This window comes from Scyliorhinus torazame, chromosome 6, assembly GCF_047496885.1.
Source record: "Scyliorhinus torazame isolate Kashiwa2021f chromosome 6, sScyTor2.1, whole genome shotgun sequence".
NCBI classification, from domain to species: domain Eukaryota; kingdom Metazoa; phylum Chordata; class Chondrichthyes; order Carcharhiniformes; family Scyliorhinidae; genus Scyliorhinus; species Scyliorhinus torazame.
In genome coordinates this window covers 167250572-167264023 of record NC_092712.1, presented here as the reverse complement: position 1 = coordinate 167264023, position 13452 = coordinate 167250572, and positions in this window count along the sequence as shown.

Genomic DNA, 13452 nt, shown 5'->3' with positions numbered 1-13452 from the left:
AGAGATGGGAGTATGGATGGAGAGAGATGTGTGGGTGGGAGAGATAGGAGTGGGGATGTGAGAGATGGGAGTGTGGGTGAGATAGATGGGAGTGTAGGTGGGTGAGATGGGAGTGTGGGTGGGGAGATGGGAGTGTGGGTTGGAGAGATGGGAGTGTGGGTGGGAGAGATGGGAATGTGGATGGGAGAGATGGGAGTATGGATGGAGAGAGATGTGTGGGTGGGAGAGATGGGAGTGTGGATGGGAGACATGGGAGTATAGATGGAGAGAGATGTGTGTGTGGGAGAGATGGGAGTGTGGATGGGAGACATGGGAGTGTGAGTGTGAGAGATGGGAGTGTGGGTGGGAGAGATGGGAGTGTGGGTGGGAGAGAGATGGGAGTGTAGGTGGGAGAGATGGGAATGTGGGTGGGAGAGAGATGGGAGTCTGGGTGGGGGGATGGGAGTGCTGGTGGGAGAGAGATGGGAGTGTTGGTGGGAGAGAGATGTGTGGGTGGGAGAGATGGGAGTGTGGATGGGAGACATGGGAGTATGGATGGAGAGAGATGTGTGGGTGGGAGAGATGGGAGTGTGGGTGGGAGAGATGGGACTGTGGGTGGGAGAGATGGGGGTGTGGCTGGGGAGATGGGAGTGTGGGTGGGAGAGATGGGAGTGTAGGTGGGGAGATGGGAATGTGGGTGGGAGAGATGGGAGTGTGGGTGGGAGAGATGGGAGTATAGGTGGGGAGGTGGGAGTGTGGGTGGGAGAGGTGGGAGTGTGCGGGGGAGAGATAGGAGTGTGGGTGGGAGAGAGATGGGAGTGTAGGTGGGAGAGATGGGAATGTGGGTGGGAGAGAGATGGGAGTGTGGGTGGGGAGATGGGAGTGTTGGTGGGAGAGAGATGGGAGTGTGAGTGGGAGAGATGGGAGTGTGGGTGGGCGAGATGGGAGTGTGGGTGGGAGAGATGGGAATGTGGGTGGGAGAGAGATGGGAGTGTGGGTTGGGAGATGGGAGTGTTGGTGGGAAAGAGATGGGAGTATGAGAGGGAGAGATGGGAGTGTGGTTGGCAGAGATGGGAGTGTGGGTGGGAGAGATGGGAATGTGGGTGGGAGAGATGGGAGTGTGGGTGGGAGAGATGGGAGTGTGGGTGGGAGAGATGGGAGTGTGGGTGGGGAGGAGGGAATGTGGGTGGGAGAGATGAGAGTGTAGGTGGGGAGATGGGAGTGTGGGTGGGAGAGATGGGAGTGTGGGTGGGAGAGAGATGGGAGTTTGGGTGGGAGAGAGATGGGAGTGTGGGTGGGCGAGATGGGACTGTGGATGGAGAGAGATGTGTGGGTGGGAGAGTTGGGAGTAAGGATGGAGAGAGATGTGTGGGTGGGAGAGATGGGAGTGTGAATGGGAGAGATGGGAGTATGGATGGAGAGAGATGTGTGGGCGGGAGAGATGGAGTGGGGATGTGAGAGATGGGAGTGTGGGTGGGATAGATGGGAGTGTAGGTGGGCGAGATGGGAATGTGGGTGGGGAGATGGGAGTGTGGGTTGGAGAGATGGGAGTGTGGGTGGGAGAGATGGGAATGTGGATGGGAGAGATGGGAGTATGGATGGAGAGAGATGTGTGGGTGGGAGAGATGGGAGTGTGGATGGGAGACATGGGAGTGTGAGTGTGAGAGATGGGAGTGTGGGTGGGAGAGATGGGAGTGTGGGTGGGAGAGAGATGGGAGTGTAGGTGAGAGAGATGGGAATGTGGGTGGGAGAGAGATGGGAGTCTGGGTGGCGAGATGGGAGTGTTGGTGGGAGAGAGATGGGAGTGTGGGTGGGAGAGATGGGAGTGTGGGTGGGAGAGATGGGACTGTGGGTGGGAGAGATGAGGGTGTGGCTGGGGAGATGGGAATGTGGGTGGGAGAGATGGGAGTGTAGGTAGGGAGGTGGGAGTGTGGGTGGGAGAGGTGGGAGTGTGGGTGGGAGAGATGGGAGTGTGGGTGAGAGAGATGGGAGAGTGGGTGGGGAGATGGGAATGTGGGTGGGCGAGAGATGGGAATGTGGGTGGGAGAGAGATGTGAATGTGGGTGGGGAGATGAGAATGTGGGTGGGAGAGATGCAAATGTAGATGGGAGAGATGGGAGTGTGGGTGGGGAGATGGAGTGTGGGTGGGAGAGATGGGAGTGTGGGTGGGAGAGATGGGAGTGTGGGTGGGGAGATGGGAGTGTGGGTGGGAGCGATGGGAGTGTGGGTGGGAGAGAGATGGGAGTGTGGGTGGGAGAGAGATGGGAGTGTGGGTGGGCGAGATGGGAATGTGGATGGAGAGAGATGTGTGGGTGGGAGAGATGGGAGTGTGAATGGGAGAGATGGGAGTATGGATGGAGAGGGATGTGTGGGTGGGAGAGATGGGAGTGGGGATGTGAGAGATCGGAGTGTGAGTGGGATAGATGGGAGTGTCGGTGGGTGAGATGGGAGTGTGGGTGGGGAGATGGGAGTGTGGATTGGAGAGATGGGAGTGTGGGTGGGAGAGATGGGAATGTGGATGGGAGAGATGGGAGTATGGATGGAGAGAGATGTGTGGGTGGGAGAGATGGGAGTGTGGATGGGAGACATGGGAGTATGGATGGAGAGAGATGTGTGTGTGGGAGAGATGGGAGTGTGGATGGGAGACTTGGGAGTGTGAGTGTGAGAGATGGGAGTGTGGGTGGGGAGATGGGAGTGTGGATTGGAGAGATGGGAGTGTGGGTGGGAGAGATGGGAATGTGGATGGGAGAGATGGGAGTATGGATGGAGAGAGATGTGTGGGTGGGAGAGATGGGAGTGTGGATGGGAGACATGGGAGTGTGAGTGTGAGAGATGGGAGTGTGGGTGGGAGAGATGGGAGTGTGGGTGGGAGAGAGATGGGAGTGTAGGTGAGAGAGATGGGAATGTGGGTGGGAGAGAGATGGGAGTCTGGGTGGCGAGATGGGAGTGTTGGTGGGAGAGAGATGGGAGTGTTGGTGGGAGAGAGATGGGAGTGTGGGTGGGAGAGATGGGAGTGTGGGTGGGAGAGATGGGACTGTGGGTGGGAGAGATGGGGGTGTGGCTGGGGAGATGGGAATGTGGGTGGGAGAGATGGGAGTGTAGGTAGGGAGGTGGGAGTGTGGGTGGGAGAGGTGGGAGTGTGGGTGGGAGAGATGGGAGTGTGGGTGAGAGAGATGGGAATGTGGGTGGGCGAGAGATGGGAATGTGGGTGGGAGAGAGATGTGAATGTGGGTGGGGAGATGAGAATGTGGGTGGGAGAGATGCAAATGTAGATGGGAGAGATGGGAGTGTGGGTGGGGAGATGGAGTGTGGGTGGGAGAGATGGGAGTGTGGGTGGGAGAGATGGGAGTGTGGGTGGGGAGATGGGAGTGTGGGTGGGAGCGATGGGAGTGTGGGTGGGAGAGAGATTGGAGTGTGGGTGGGAGAGAGATGGGAGTGTGGGTGGGCGAGATGGGAATGTGGATGGAGAGAGATGTGTGGGTGGGAGAGATGGGAGTATGGATGGAGAGACATGTGTGGGTGGGAGAGATGGGAGTGTGAATGGGAGAGATGGGAGTATGGATGGAGAGGGATGTGTGGGTGGGAGAGATGGGAGTGGGGATGTGAGAGATGGGAGTGTGAGTGGGATAGATGGGAGTGTAGGTGGGTGAGATGGGAGTGTGGGTGGGGAGATGGGAGTGTGGATTGGAGAGATGGGAGTGTGGGTGGGAGAGATGGGAATGTGGATGGGAGAGATGGGAGTATGGATGGAGAGAGATGTGTGGGTGGGAGAGATGGGAGTGTGGATGGGAGACATGGGAGTATGGATGGAGAGAGATGTGTGTGTGGGAGAGATGGGAGTGTGGATGGGAGACATGGGAGTGTGAGTGTGAGAGATGGGAGTGTGGGTGGGAGAGATGGGAGTGTGGGTGGGAGAGAGATGGGAGTGTAGGTGGGAGAGATGGGAATGTGGGTGGGAGAGAGATGGGAGTCTGGTTGGGGAGATGGGAGTGTTGGTGGGAGAGAGATCGGAGTGTTGGTGGGAGAGAGATAGGAGTGTGGGTGGGAGAGATGGGAGTGTGGGTGGGATAGATGGGACTGTGGATGGTAGAGATGGGGGTGTGGCTGGGGAGATGGGAGTGTGGGTGGGAGAGATGGGAGTGTAGGTGGGGAGATGGGAATGTGGGTGGGAGAGATGGGAGTGTGGGTGGAAGAGATGGGAGTATAGCTGGGGAGGTGGGAGTGTGGGTGGGAGAGGTGGGAGTGTGGGTGGGAGAGATGGGAGTGTGGGTGGGAGAGATGGGATTTTGGGTGAGAGAGATGGGAATGTGGGTGGGAGAGAGATTGGAATGTGGGTGGGAGAGAGATGGGAATGTGGGTGGGGAGATGAGAATGTGAGTGGGAGAGATGGAAATGTGGGTGGGAGAGATGGGAGTGTGGGGAGATGGGAATGTGGGTGGGAGAGATGGGAATGTGGGTGGGAGAGATGGGAGTGTGGGTGGGGAGATGGGAATGTGGGTGGGAGTGATGGGAGTGTGAGTTTGAGAGATGGGAGTGTTGGTGGGAGAGATAGGAGTGTGGGTGGAGGAGAGATGGGAGTGTAGGTGGGAGAGATGGGAATGTGGGTGGGAGAGAGATGGGAGTGTGGGTGGGGAGATGGGAGTGTTGGTGGGAGAGAGATGGGAGTGTGAGTGGGAGAGATGGGAGTGTGGGTGGGAGAGATGGGAGTGTGGGTGGGAGAGATGGGAATGTGGGTGGGAGAGAGACGGGAGTGTGGGTGGGGAGATGGGAGTGTTGGTGGGAGAGAGATGGGAGTATGAGAGGGAGAGATGGGAGTGTGGTTGGCAGAGATGGGAGTGTGGGCGGGAGAGATGGGAGTGTGGGTGGGAGAGATGGGAATGTGTGTGGGAGAGATGGGAGTGTGGGTGGGAGAGATAGGAGTGTGGGTGGGAGAGATGGGAGTGTGGGTGGGAGAGATGGCAGTGTGGGTGGGGAGATGGGAGTGTGGGTGGGAGAGATGGGAGTGTGGGTGGGAGAGAGATGGGAGTCTGGGTGGGGAGATGGGAGTGTGGGTGGGAGAGATGGGACTGTGGGTGGGAGAGAGATGGGAGTGTAGGTGGGAGAGATGGGAATGTGGGTGGGAGACAGATGGGAGTGTGGGTGGGGAGATGGGAGTGTTGGTGGGAAAGAGATGGGAGTGTGAGTGGGAGAGATGGGAGTGTGGGTGGGAGAGATGGGAGTGAGGGTGGGAGAGATGGGAATGTGGGTGGGAGAGAGATGGGAGTGTGGGTGGGGAGATGGGAGTGTTGGTGGGAGAGAGATGGGAGTATGAGAGGGAGAGATGGGAGTGTGGTTGGCAGAGATGGGAGTGTGGGTGGGAGAGATGGGAGTGTGGGTGGGAGAGATGGGAATGTGTGTGGGAGAGATGGGAGTGTGGGTGGGGAGATGGGAATGTGGGTGGGAGAGAGATTGGAATGTGGGTGGGAAAGAGATGGGAATGTGGGTGGGGTGATGAGAATGTGGGTGGGAGAGATGGAAATGTGGGTGGGAGAGATGGGAGTGTGGGGAGATGGGAATGTGGGTGGGAGAGATGGGAATGTGGGTGGGAGAGATGGGAGTGTGGGTGGGGAGATGGGAATGTGGGTGGGAGAGATGGGAATGTGGGTGGGAGTGATGGGAGTGTGAGTGTGAGAGATGGGAGTGTTGGTGGGAGAGATAGGAGTGTGGGTGGGAGAGAGATGGGAATGTAGGTGGGAGAGATGGGAATGTGGGTGGGAGAGAGATGTGAGTGTGGGTGGGGAGATGGGAGTGTTGGTGGGAGAGAGATGGGAGTGTGAGTGGGAGAGATGGGAGTGTGGGTGGGAGAGATGGGAGTGTGGGTGGGAGAGATGGGAGTGTGGGTGGGAGAGATGGGAATGTGGGTGGGAGAGAGATGGGAGTGTGGGTGGGGAGATGGGAGTGTTGGTGGGAGAGAGATGGGAGTATGAGAGGGAGAGATGGGAGTGTGGTTGGCAGAGATGGGAGTGTGGGTGGGAGAGATGGGAGTGTGGGTGGGAGAGATGGGAATGTGTGTTGGAGAGATGGGAGTGTGGGTGGCAGAGATGGGAGTGTGGGTGGGAGAGATGGGAGTGTGGGTGGGGAGATGGGAGTGTGGGTGGGAGAGATGAGAGTGTAGGTGGGGAGATGGGAGTGGGGTGGGAGAGATGGGAGTGTGGGTGGGAGAGAGATGGGAGTGTGGGTGGGCGAGATGGGAATGTGGATGGAGAGAGATGTGTGGGTGGGAGAGTTGGGAGTATGGATGGAGAGAGATGTGTGGGTGGGAGAGATGGGAGTGTGAATGGGAGAGAGATGGGAGTGTAGGTGAGAGAGATGGGAATGTGGGTGGGAGAGAGATGGGAGTCTGGGTGGCGAGATGGGAGTGTTGGTGGGAGAGAGATGGGAGTGTTGGTGGGAGAGAGATGGGAGTGTGGGTGGGAGAGATGGGAGTGTGGGTGGGAGAGATGGGACTGTGGGTGGGAGAGATGGGGGTGTGGCTGGGGAGATGGGAATGTGGGTTGGGGAGATGGGAGTGTAGGTAGGGAGGTGGGAGTGTGGGTGGGAGAGGTGGGAGTGTGGGTGGGAGAGATGGGAGTGTGGGTGAGAGAGATGGGAGAGTGGGTGGGGAGATGGGAATGTGGGTGGGCGAGAGATGGGAATGTGGGTGGGAGAGAGATGTGAATGTGGGTGGGGAGATGAGAATGTGGGTGGGAGAGATGCAAATGTAGATGGGAGAGATGGGAGTGTGGGTGGGGAGATGGAGTGTGGGTGGGAGAGATGGGAGAGTGGGTGGGAGAGATGGGAGTGTGGGTGGGGAGATGGGAGTGTGGGTGGGAGCGATGGGAGTGTGGGTGGGAGAGAGATGGGAGTGTGGGTGGGAGAGAGTTGGGAGTGTGGGTGGGCGAGATGGGAATGTGGATGGAGAGAGATGTGTGGGTGGGAGAGATGGGAGTATGGATGGAGAGACATGTGTGGGTGGGAGAGATGGGAGTGTGAATGGGAGAGATGGGAGTATGGATGGAGAGGGATGTGTGGGTGGGAGAGATGGGAGTGGGGATGTGAGAGATGGGAGTGTGAGTGGGATAGATGGGAGTGTAGGTGGGTGAGATGGGAGTGTGGGTGGGGAGATGGGAGTGTGGATTGGAGAGATGGGAGTGTGGGTGGGAGAGATGGGAATGTGGATGGGAGAGATGGGAGTATGGATGGAGAGAGATGTGTGGGTGGGAGAGATGGGAGTGTGGATGGGAGACATGGGAGTATGGATGGAGAGAGATGTGTGTGTGGGAGAGATGGGAGTGTGGATGGGAGACATGGGAGTGTGAGTGTGAGAGATGGGAGTGTGGGTGGGAGAGATGGGAGTGTGGGTGGGAGAGAGATGGGAGTGTAGGTGGGAGAGATGGGAATGTGGGTGGGAGAGAGATGGGAGTCTGGTTGGGGAGATGGGAGTGTTGGTGGGAGAGAGATCGGAGTGTTGGTGGGAGAGAGATAGGAGTGTGGGTGGGAGAGATGGGAGTGTGGGTGGGATAGATGGGACTGTGGATGGTAGAGATGGGGGTGTGGCTGGGGAGATGGGAGTGTGGGTGGGAGAGATGGGAGTGTAGGTGGGGAGATGGGAATGTGGGTGGGAGAGATGGGAGTGTGGGTGGAAGAGATGGGAGTATAGCTGGGGAGGTGGGAGTGTGGGTGGGAGAGGTGGGAGTGTGGGTGGGAGAGATGGGAGTGTGGGTGGGAGAGATGGGATTTTGGGTGAGAGAGATGGGAATGTGGGTGGGAGAGAGATTGGAATGTGGGTGGGAGAGAGATGGGAATGTGGGTGGGGAGATGAGAATGTGGGTGGGAGAGATGGAAATGTGGGTGGGAGAGATGGGAGTGTGGGGAGATGGGAATGTGGGTGGGAGAGATGGGAATGTGGGTGGGAGAGATGGGAGTGTGGGTGGGGAGATGGGAATGTGGGTGGGAGTGATGGGAGTGTGAGTTTGAGAGATGGGAGTGTTGGTGGGAGAGATAGGAGTGTGGGTGGAGGAGAGATGGGAGTGTAGGTGGGAGAGATGGGAATGTGGGTGGGAGAGAGATGGGAGTGTGGGTGGGGAGATGAGAGTGTTGGTGGGAGAGAGATGGGAGTGTGAGTGGGAGAGATGGGAGTGTGGGTGGGAGAGATGGGAGTGTGGGTGGGAGAGATGGGAATGTGGGTGGGAGAGAGACGGGAGTGTGGGTGGGGAGATGGGAGTGTTGGTGGGAGAGAGATGGGAGTATGAGAGGGAGAGATGGGAGTGTGGTTGGCAGAGATGGGAGTGTGGGCGGGAGAGATGGGAGTGTGGGTGGGAGAGATGGGAATGTGTGTGGGAGAGATGGGAGTGTGGGTGGGAGAGATGGGAGTGTGGGTGGGAGAGATGGGAGTGTGGGTGGGAGAGATGGCAGTGTGGGTGGGGAGATGGGAGTGTGGGTGGGAGAGATGGGAGTGTGGGTGGGAGAGAGATGGGAGTCTGGGTGGGGAGATGGGAGTGTTGGTGGGAGAGAGATGGGAGTGTTGGTGGGAGAGAGGTGGGAGTGTGGGTGGGAGAGATGGGAGTGTGGGTGGGAGAGATGGGAATGTGGGTGGGAGACAGATGGGAGTGTGGGTGGGGAGATGGGAGTGTTGGTGGGAAAGAGATAGGAGTGTGAGTGGGAGAGATGGGAGTGTGGGTGGGAGAGATGGGAGTGAGGGTGGGAGAGATGGGAATGTGGGTGGGAGAGAGATGGGAGTGTGGGTGGGGAGATGGGAGTGTTGGTGGGAGAGAGATGGGAGTATGAGAGGGAGAGATGGGAGTGTGGTTGGCAGAGATGGGAGTGTGGGTGGGAGAGATGGGAGTGTGGGTGGGAGAGATGGGAATGTGTGTGGGAGAGATGGGAGTGTGGGTGGGGAGATGGGAATGTGGGTGGGAGAGAGATTGGAATGTGGGTGGGAAAGAGATGGGAATGTGGGTGGGGTGATGAGAATGTGGGTGGGAGAGATGGAAATGTGGGTGGGAGAGATGGGAGTGTGGGGAGATGGGAATGTGGGTGGGAGAGATGGGAATGTGGGTGGGAGAGATGGGAGTGTGGGTGGGGAGATGGGAATGTGGGTGGGAGAGATGGGAATGTGGGTGGGAGTGATGGGAGTGTGAGTGTGAGAGATGGGAGTGTTGGTGGGAGAGATAGGAGTGTGGGTGGGAGAGAGATGGGAATGTAGGTGGGAGAGATGGGAATGTGGGTGGGAGAGAGATGTGAGTGTGGGTGGGGAGATGGGAGTGTTGGTGGGAGAGAGATGGGAGTGTGAGTGGGAGAGATGGGAGTGTGGGTGGGAGAGATGGGAGTGTGGGTGGGAGAGATGGGAGTGTGGGTGGGAGTGATGGGAATGTGGGTGGGAGAGAGATGGGAGTGTGGGTGGGGAGATGGGAGTGTTGGTGGGAGAGAGATGGGAGTATGAGAGGGAGAGATGGGAGTGTGGTTGGCAGAGATGGGAGTGTGGGTGGGAGAGATGGGAGTGTGGGTGGGAGAGATGGGAATGTGTGTTGGAGAGATGGGAGTGTGGGTGGGAGAGATGGGAGTGTGGGTGGGAGAGATGGGAGTGTGGGTGGGGAGATGGGAGTGTGGGTGGGAGAGATGAGAGTGTAGGTGGGGAGATGGGAGTGGGGTGGGAGAGATGGGAGTGTGGGTGGGAGAGAGATGGGAGTGTGGGTGGGCGAGATGGGAATGTGGATGGAGAGAGATGTGTGGGTGGGAGAGTTGGGAGTATGGATGGAGAGAGATGTGTGGGTGGGAGAGATGGGAGTGTGAATGGGAGAGATGGGAGTATGGATGGAGAGAGATGTGTGGGTGGGAGAGATGGGAGTGTGGGTGGGAGAGATGGGAATGTGTGTTGGAGAGATGGGAGTGTGGGTGGGAGAGATGGGAGTGTGGGTGGGAGAGATGGGAGTGTGGGTGGGAGAGATGGGAGTGTGGGTGGGGAGATGGGATTGTGGGTGGGAGAGATGGGAGTGTGGGTGGGAGAGAGATGGGAGTCTGGGTGGGGAGATGGGAGTGTTGGTGGGAGAGAGATGGGAGTGTTGGTGGGAGAGAGGTGGCAGTGTTGGTGGGAGAGAGGTGGGAGTGTGGGTGGGAGAGATGGGAGTGTAGGTGGGAGAGATGGGAATGTGGGTGGGAGACAGATGGGAGTGTGGGTGGGGAGATGGGAGTGTTGGTGGGAAAGAGATGGGAGTGTGAGTGGGAGAGATGGGAGTGTGGGTGGGAGAGATGGGAGTGAGGGTGGGAGAGATGGGAATGTGGGTGGGAGAGAGATGGGAGTGTGGGTGGGAAATGGGAGTGTTGGTGGGAGAGAGATGGGAGTATGAGAGGGAGAGATGGGAGTGTGGTTGGCAGAGATGGGAGTGTGGGTGGGAGAGATGGGAGTGTGGGTGGGAGAGATGGGAATGTGTGTGGGAGAGATGGGAGTGTGGGTGGGGAGATGGGAATGTGGGTGGGAGAGAGATTGGAATGTGGGTGGGAAAGAGATGGGAATGTGGGTGGGGAGATGAGAATGTGGGTGGGAGAGATGGAAATGTGGGTGCGAGAGATGGGAGTGTGGGGAGATGGGAATGTGGGTGGGAGAGATGGGAATGTGGGTGGGAGAGATGGGAGTGTGGGTGGGGAGATGGGAATGTGGGTGGGAGAGATGGGAATGTGGGTGGGAGTGATGGGAGTGTGAGTGTGAGAGATGGGAGTGTTGGTGGGAGAGATAGGAGTGTGGGTGGGAGAGAGATGGGAGTGTAGGTGGAAGAGATGGGAATGTGGGTGGGAGAGAGATGGGAGTGTGGGTGGGGAGATGGGAGTGTTGGTGGGAGAGAGATGGGAGTGTGAGTGGGAGAGATGGGAGTGTGGGTGGGAGAGATGGGAGTGTGGGTGGGAGAGATGGGCATGTGGGTGGGAGAGAGATGGGAGTGTGGGTGGGGAGATGGGAGTGTTGGTGGGAGAGAGATGGGAGTATGAGAGGGAGAGATGGGAGTGTGGTTGGCAGAGATGGGAGTGTGGGTGGGAGAGATGGGAGTGTGGGTGGGAGAGATGGGAATGTGTGTTGGAGAGATGGGAGTGTGGGTGGGAGAGATGGGAGTGTGGGTGGGAGAGATGGGAGTGTGGGTGGGGAGATGGGAATGTGGGTGGGAGAGATGAGAGTGTAGGTGGGGAGATGGGAGTGTGGGTGGGAGAGATGGGAGTGTGGGTGGGAGAGAGATGGCAGTGTGGGTGGGCGAGATGGGAATGTGGATGGAGAGTGATGTGTGGGTGGGAGAGTTGGGAGTATGGATGGAGAGAGATGTGTGGGTGGGAGAGATGGGAGTGTGAATGGGAGAGATGGGAGTATGGATGGAGAGAGATGTGTGGGTTGGAGAGATGGGAGTGGGGATGTGAGAGATGGGAGTGTGGGTGGGATAGATGGGAGTGTATATGAGCGAGATGGGAGTGTGGGTGGGGAGATGAGAGTGTGGATTGGAGAGATGGGAGTGTGGGTGGGAGAGATGGGAATGTGGATGGGAGAGATGGGAGTATGGATGGAGAGAGATGTGTGGGTGGGAGAGATGGGAGTGTGGATGGGAGACATGGGAGTATGGATGGAGAGAGATGTGTGGGTGGGACAGATGGGAGTGTGGATGGGAGACATGGGAGTGTGAGTGTGAGAGATGGGAGTGTGGGTGGGAGAGATGGGAGTGTGGGTGGGAGAGAGATGGGAGTGTAGGTGGGAGAGATGGGAATGTGGGTGGGAGAGAGATGGGAGTCAGGGTGGGGAGATAGGAGTGTTGGTGGGAGAGAGATGGGAGTGAAGGTGGGAGAGAGATTGGAGTGTTGGTGGGAGAGAGATGGGAGTGTGGGTGGGAGAGATGGGACTGTGGGTGGGAGAGAGATGGGAGTGTAGGTGGGAGAGATGGGAATGTGGGTGGGAGAGAGATGGGAGTGTGGGTGGGGAGATGGGAGTGTTGGTGGGAGAGAGATGGGAGTGTGAGTGGGAGAGATGGGAGTGTGGGTGGGAGAGATGGGAGTGAGGGTGGGAGGGATGGGAATGTGGGTGGGAGAGAGATGGGAGTGTGGGTGGGGAGATGGGAGTGTTGGTGGGACAGAGATGGGAGTATGAGAGGGAGAGATGGGAGTGTGGATGGGAGACATGGGAGTGTGAGTGTGAGAGATGGGAGTGTGGGTGGGAGAGATGGGATTGTGGGTGGGAGAGAGATGGGAGTGTAGGTGGGAGAGATGGGAGTGTAGGTGGGTGAGATGGGAGTGTGGGTGGGGAGATGGGAGTGTGGATTGGAGAGATGGGAGTGTGGGTGGGAGAGATGGGAATGTGGATGGGAGAGATGGGAGTATGGATGGAGAGAGATGTGTGGGTGGGAGAGATGGGAGTGTGGATGGGAGACACAGGAGTATGGATGGAGAGAGATGTGTGTGTGGGAGAGATGGGAGTGTGGATGGGAGACATGGGAGTGTGAGTGTGAGAGATGGGAGTGTGGGTGGGAGAGATGGGAGTGTGGGTGGGAGAGAGATGGGAGTGTAGGTGGGAGAGATGGGAATGTGGGTGGGAGAGAGATGGGAGTCTGGGTGGGGAGATGGGAGTGTTGGTGGGAGAGAGATGGGAGTGTTGGTGGGAGAGAGATAGGAGTGTGGGTGGGAGAGATGGGAGTGTGGGTGGGATAGATGGGACTGTGGGTGGGAGAGATGGGGGTGTGGCTGGGGAGATGGGAGTGTGGGTGGGAGAGATGGGAGTGTAGGTGGGGAGATGGGAATGTGGGTGGGAGAGATGGGAGTGTGGGTGGAAGAGATGGGAGTATAGCTGGGGAGGTGGGAGTGTGGGTGGGAGAGGTGGGAGTGTGGGTGGGAGAGATGGGAGTGTGGGTGGAAGAGATGGGAGTGTGGGTGAGAGAGATGGGAATGTGGGTGGGAGAGATGGAAATGTGGGTGGGAGAGATGGGAGTGTAGGGAGATGGGAATGTGGGTGGGAGAGATGGGAATGTGGGTGGGAGAGATGGGAGTGTGGGTGGGGAGATGGGAATGTGGGTGGGAGAGATGGGAATGTGGGTGGGAGTGATGGGAGTGTGAGTGATGGGAGTGTTGGTGGGAGAGATAGGAGTGTGGGTGGGAGAGAGATGGGAGTGTAGGTGGGAGAGATGGGAATGTGGGTGGGAGAGAGATGGGAGTGTGGGTGGGGAGATGGGAGTGTTGGTGGGAGAGAGATGGGAGTGTGAGTGGGAGAGATGGGAGTGTGGGTGGGAGAGATGGGAGTGTGGGTGGGAGAGATGGGAAAGTGGGTGGGAGAGAGATGGGAGTGTGGGTGGGGAGATGGGAGTGTTGGTGGGAGAGAGATGGGAGTATGAGAGGGAGAGATGGGAGTGTGGTTGGCAGAGATGGGAGTGTGGGTGGGAGAGATGGGAGTGTGGGTGGGAGAGATGGGAATGTGTGTGGGAGAGATGGGAGTGTGGG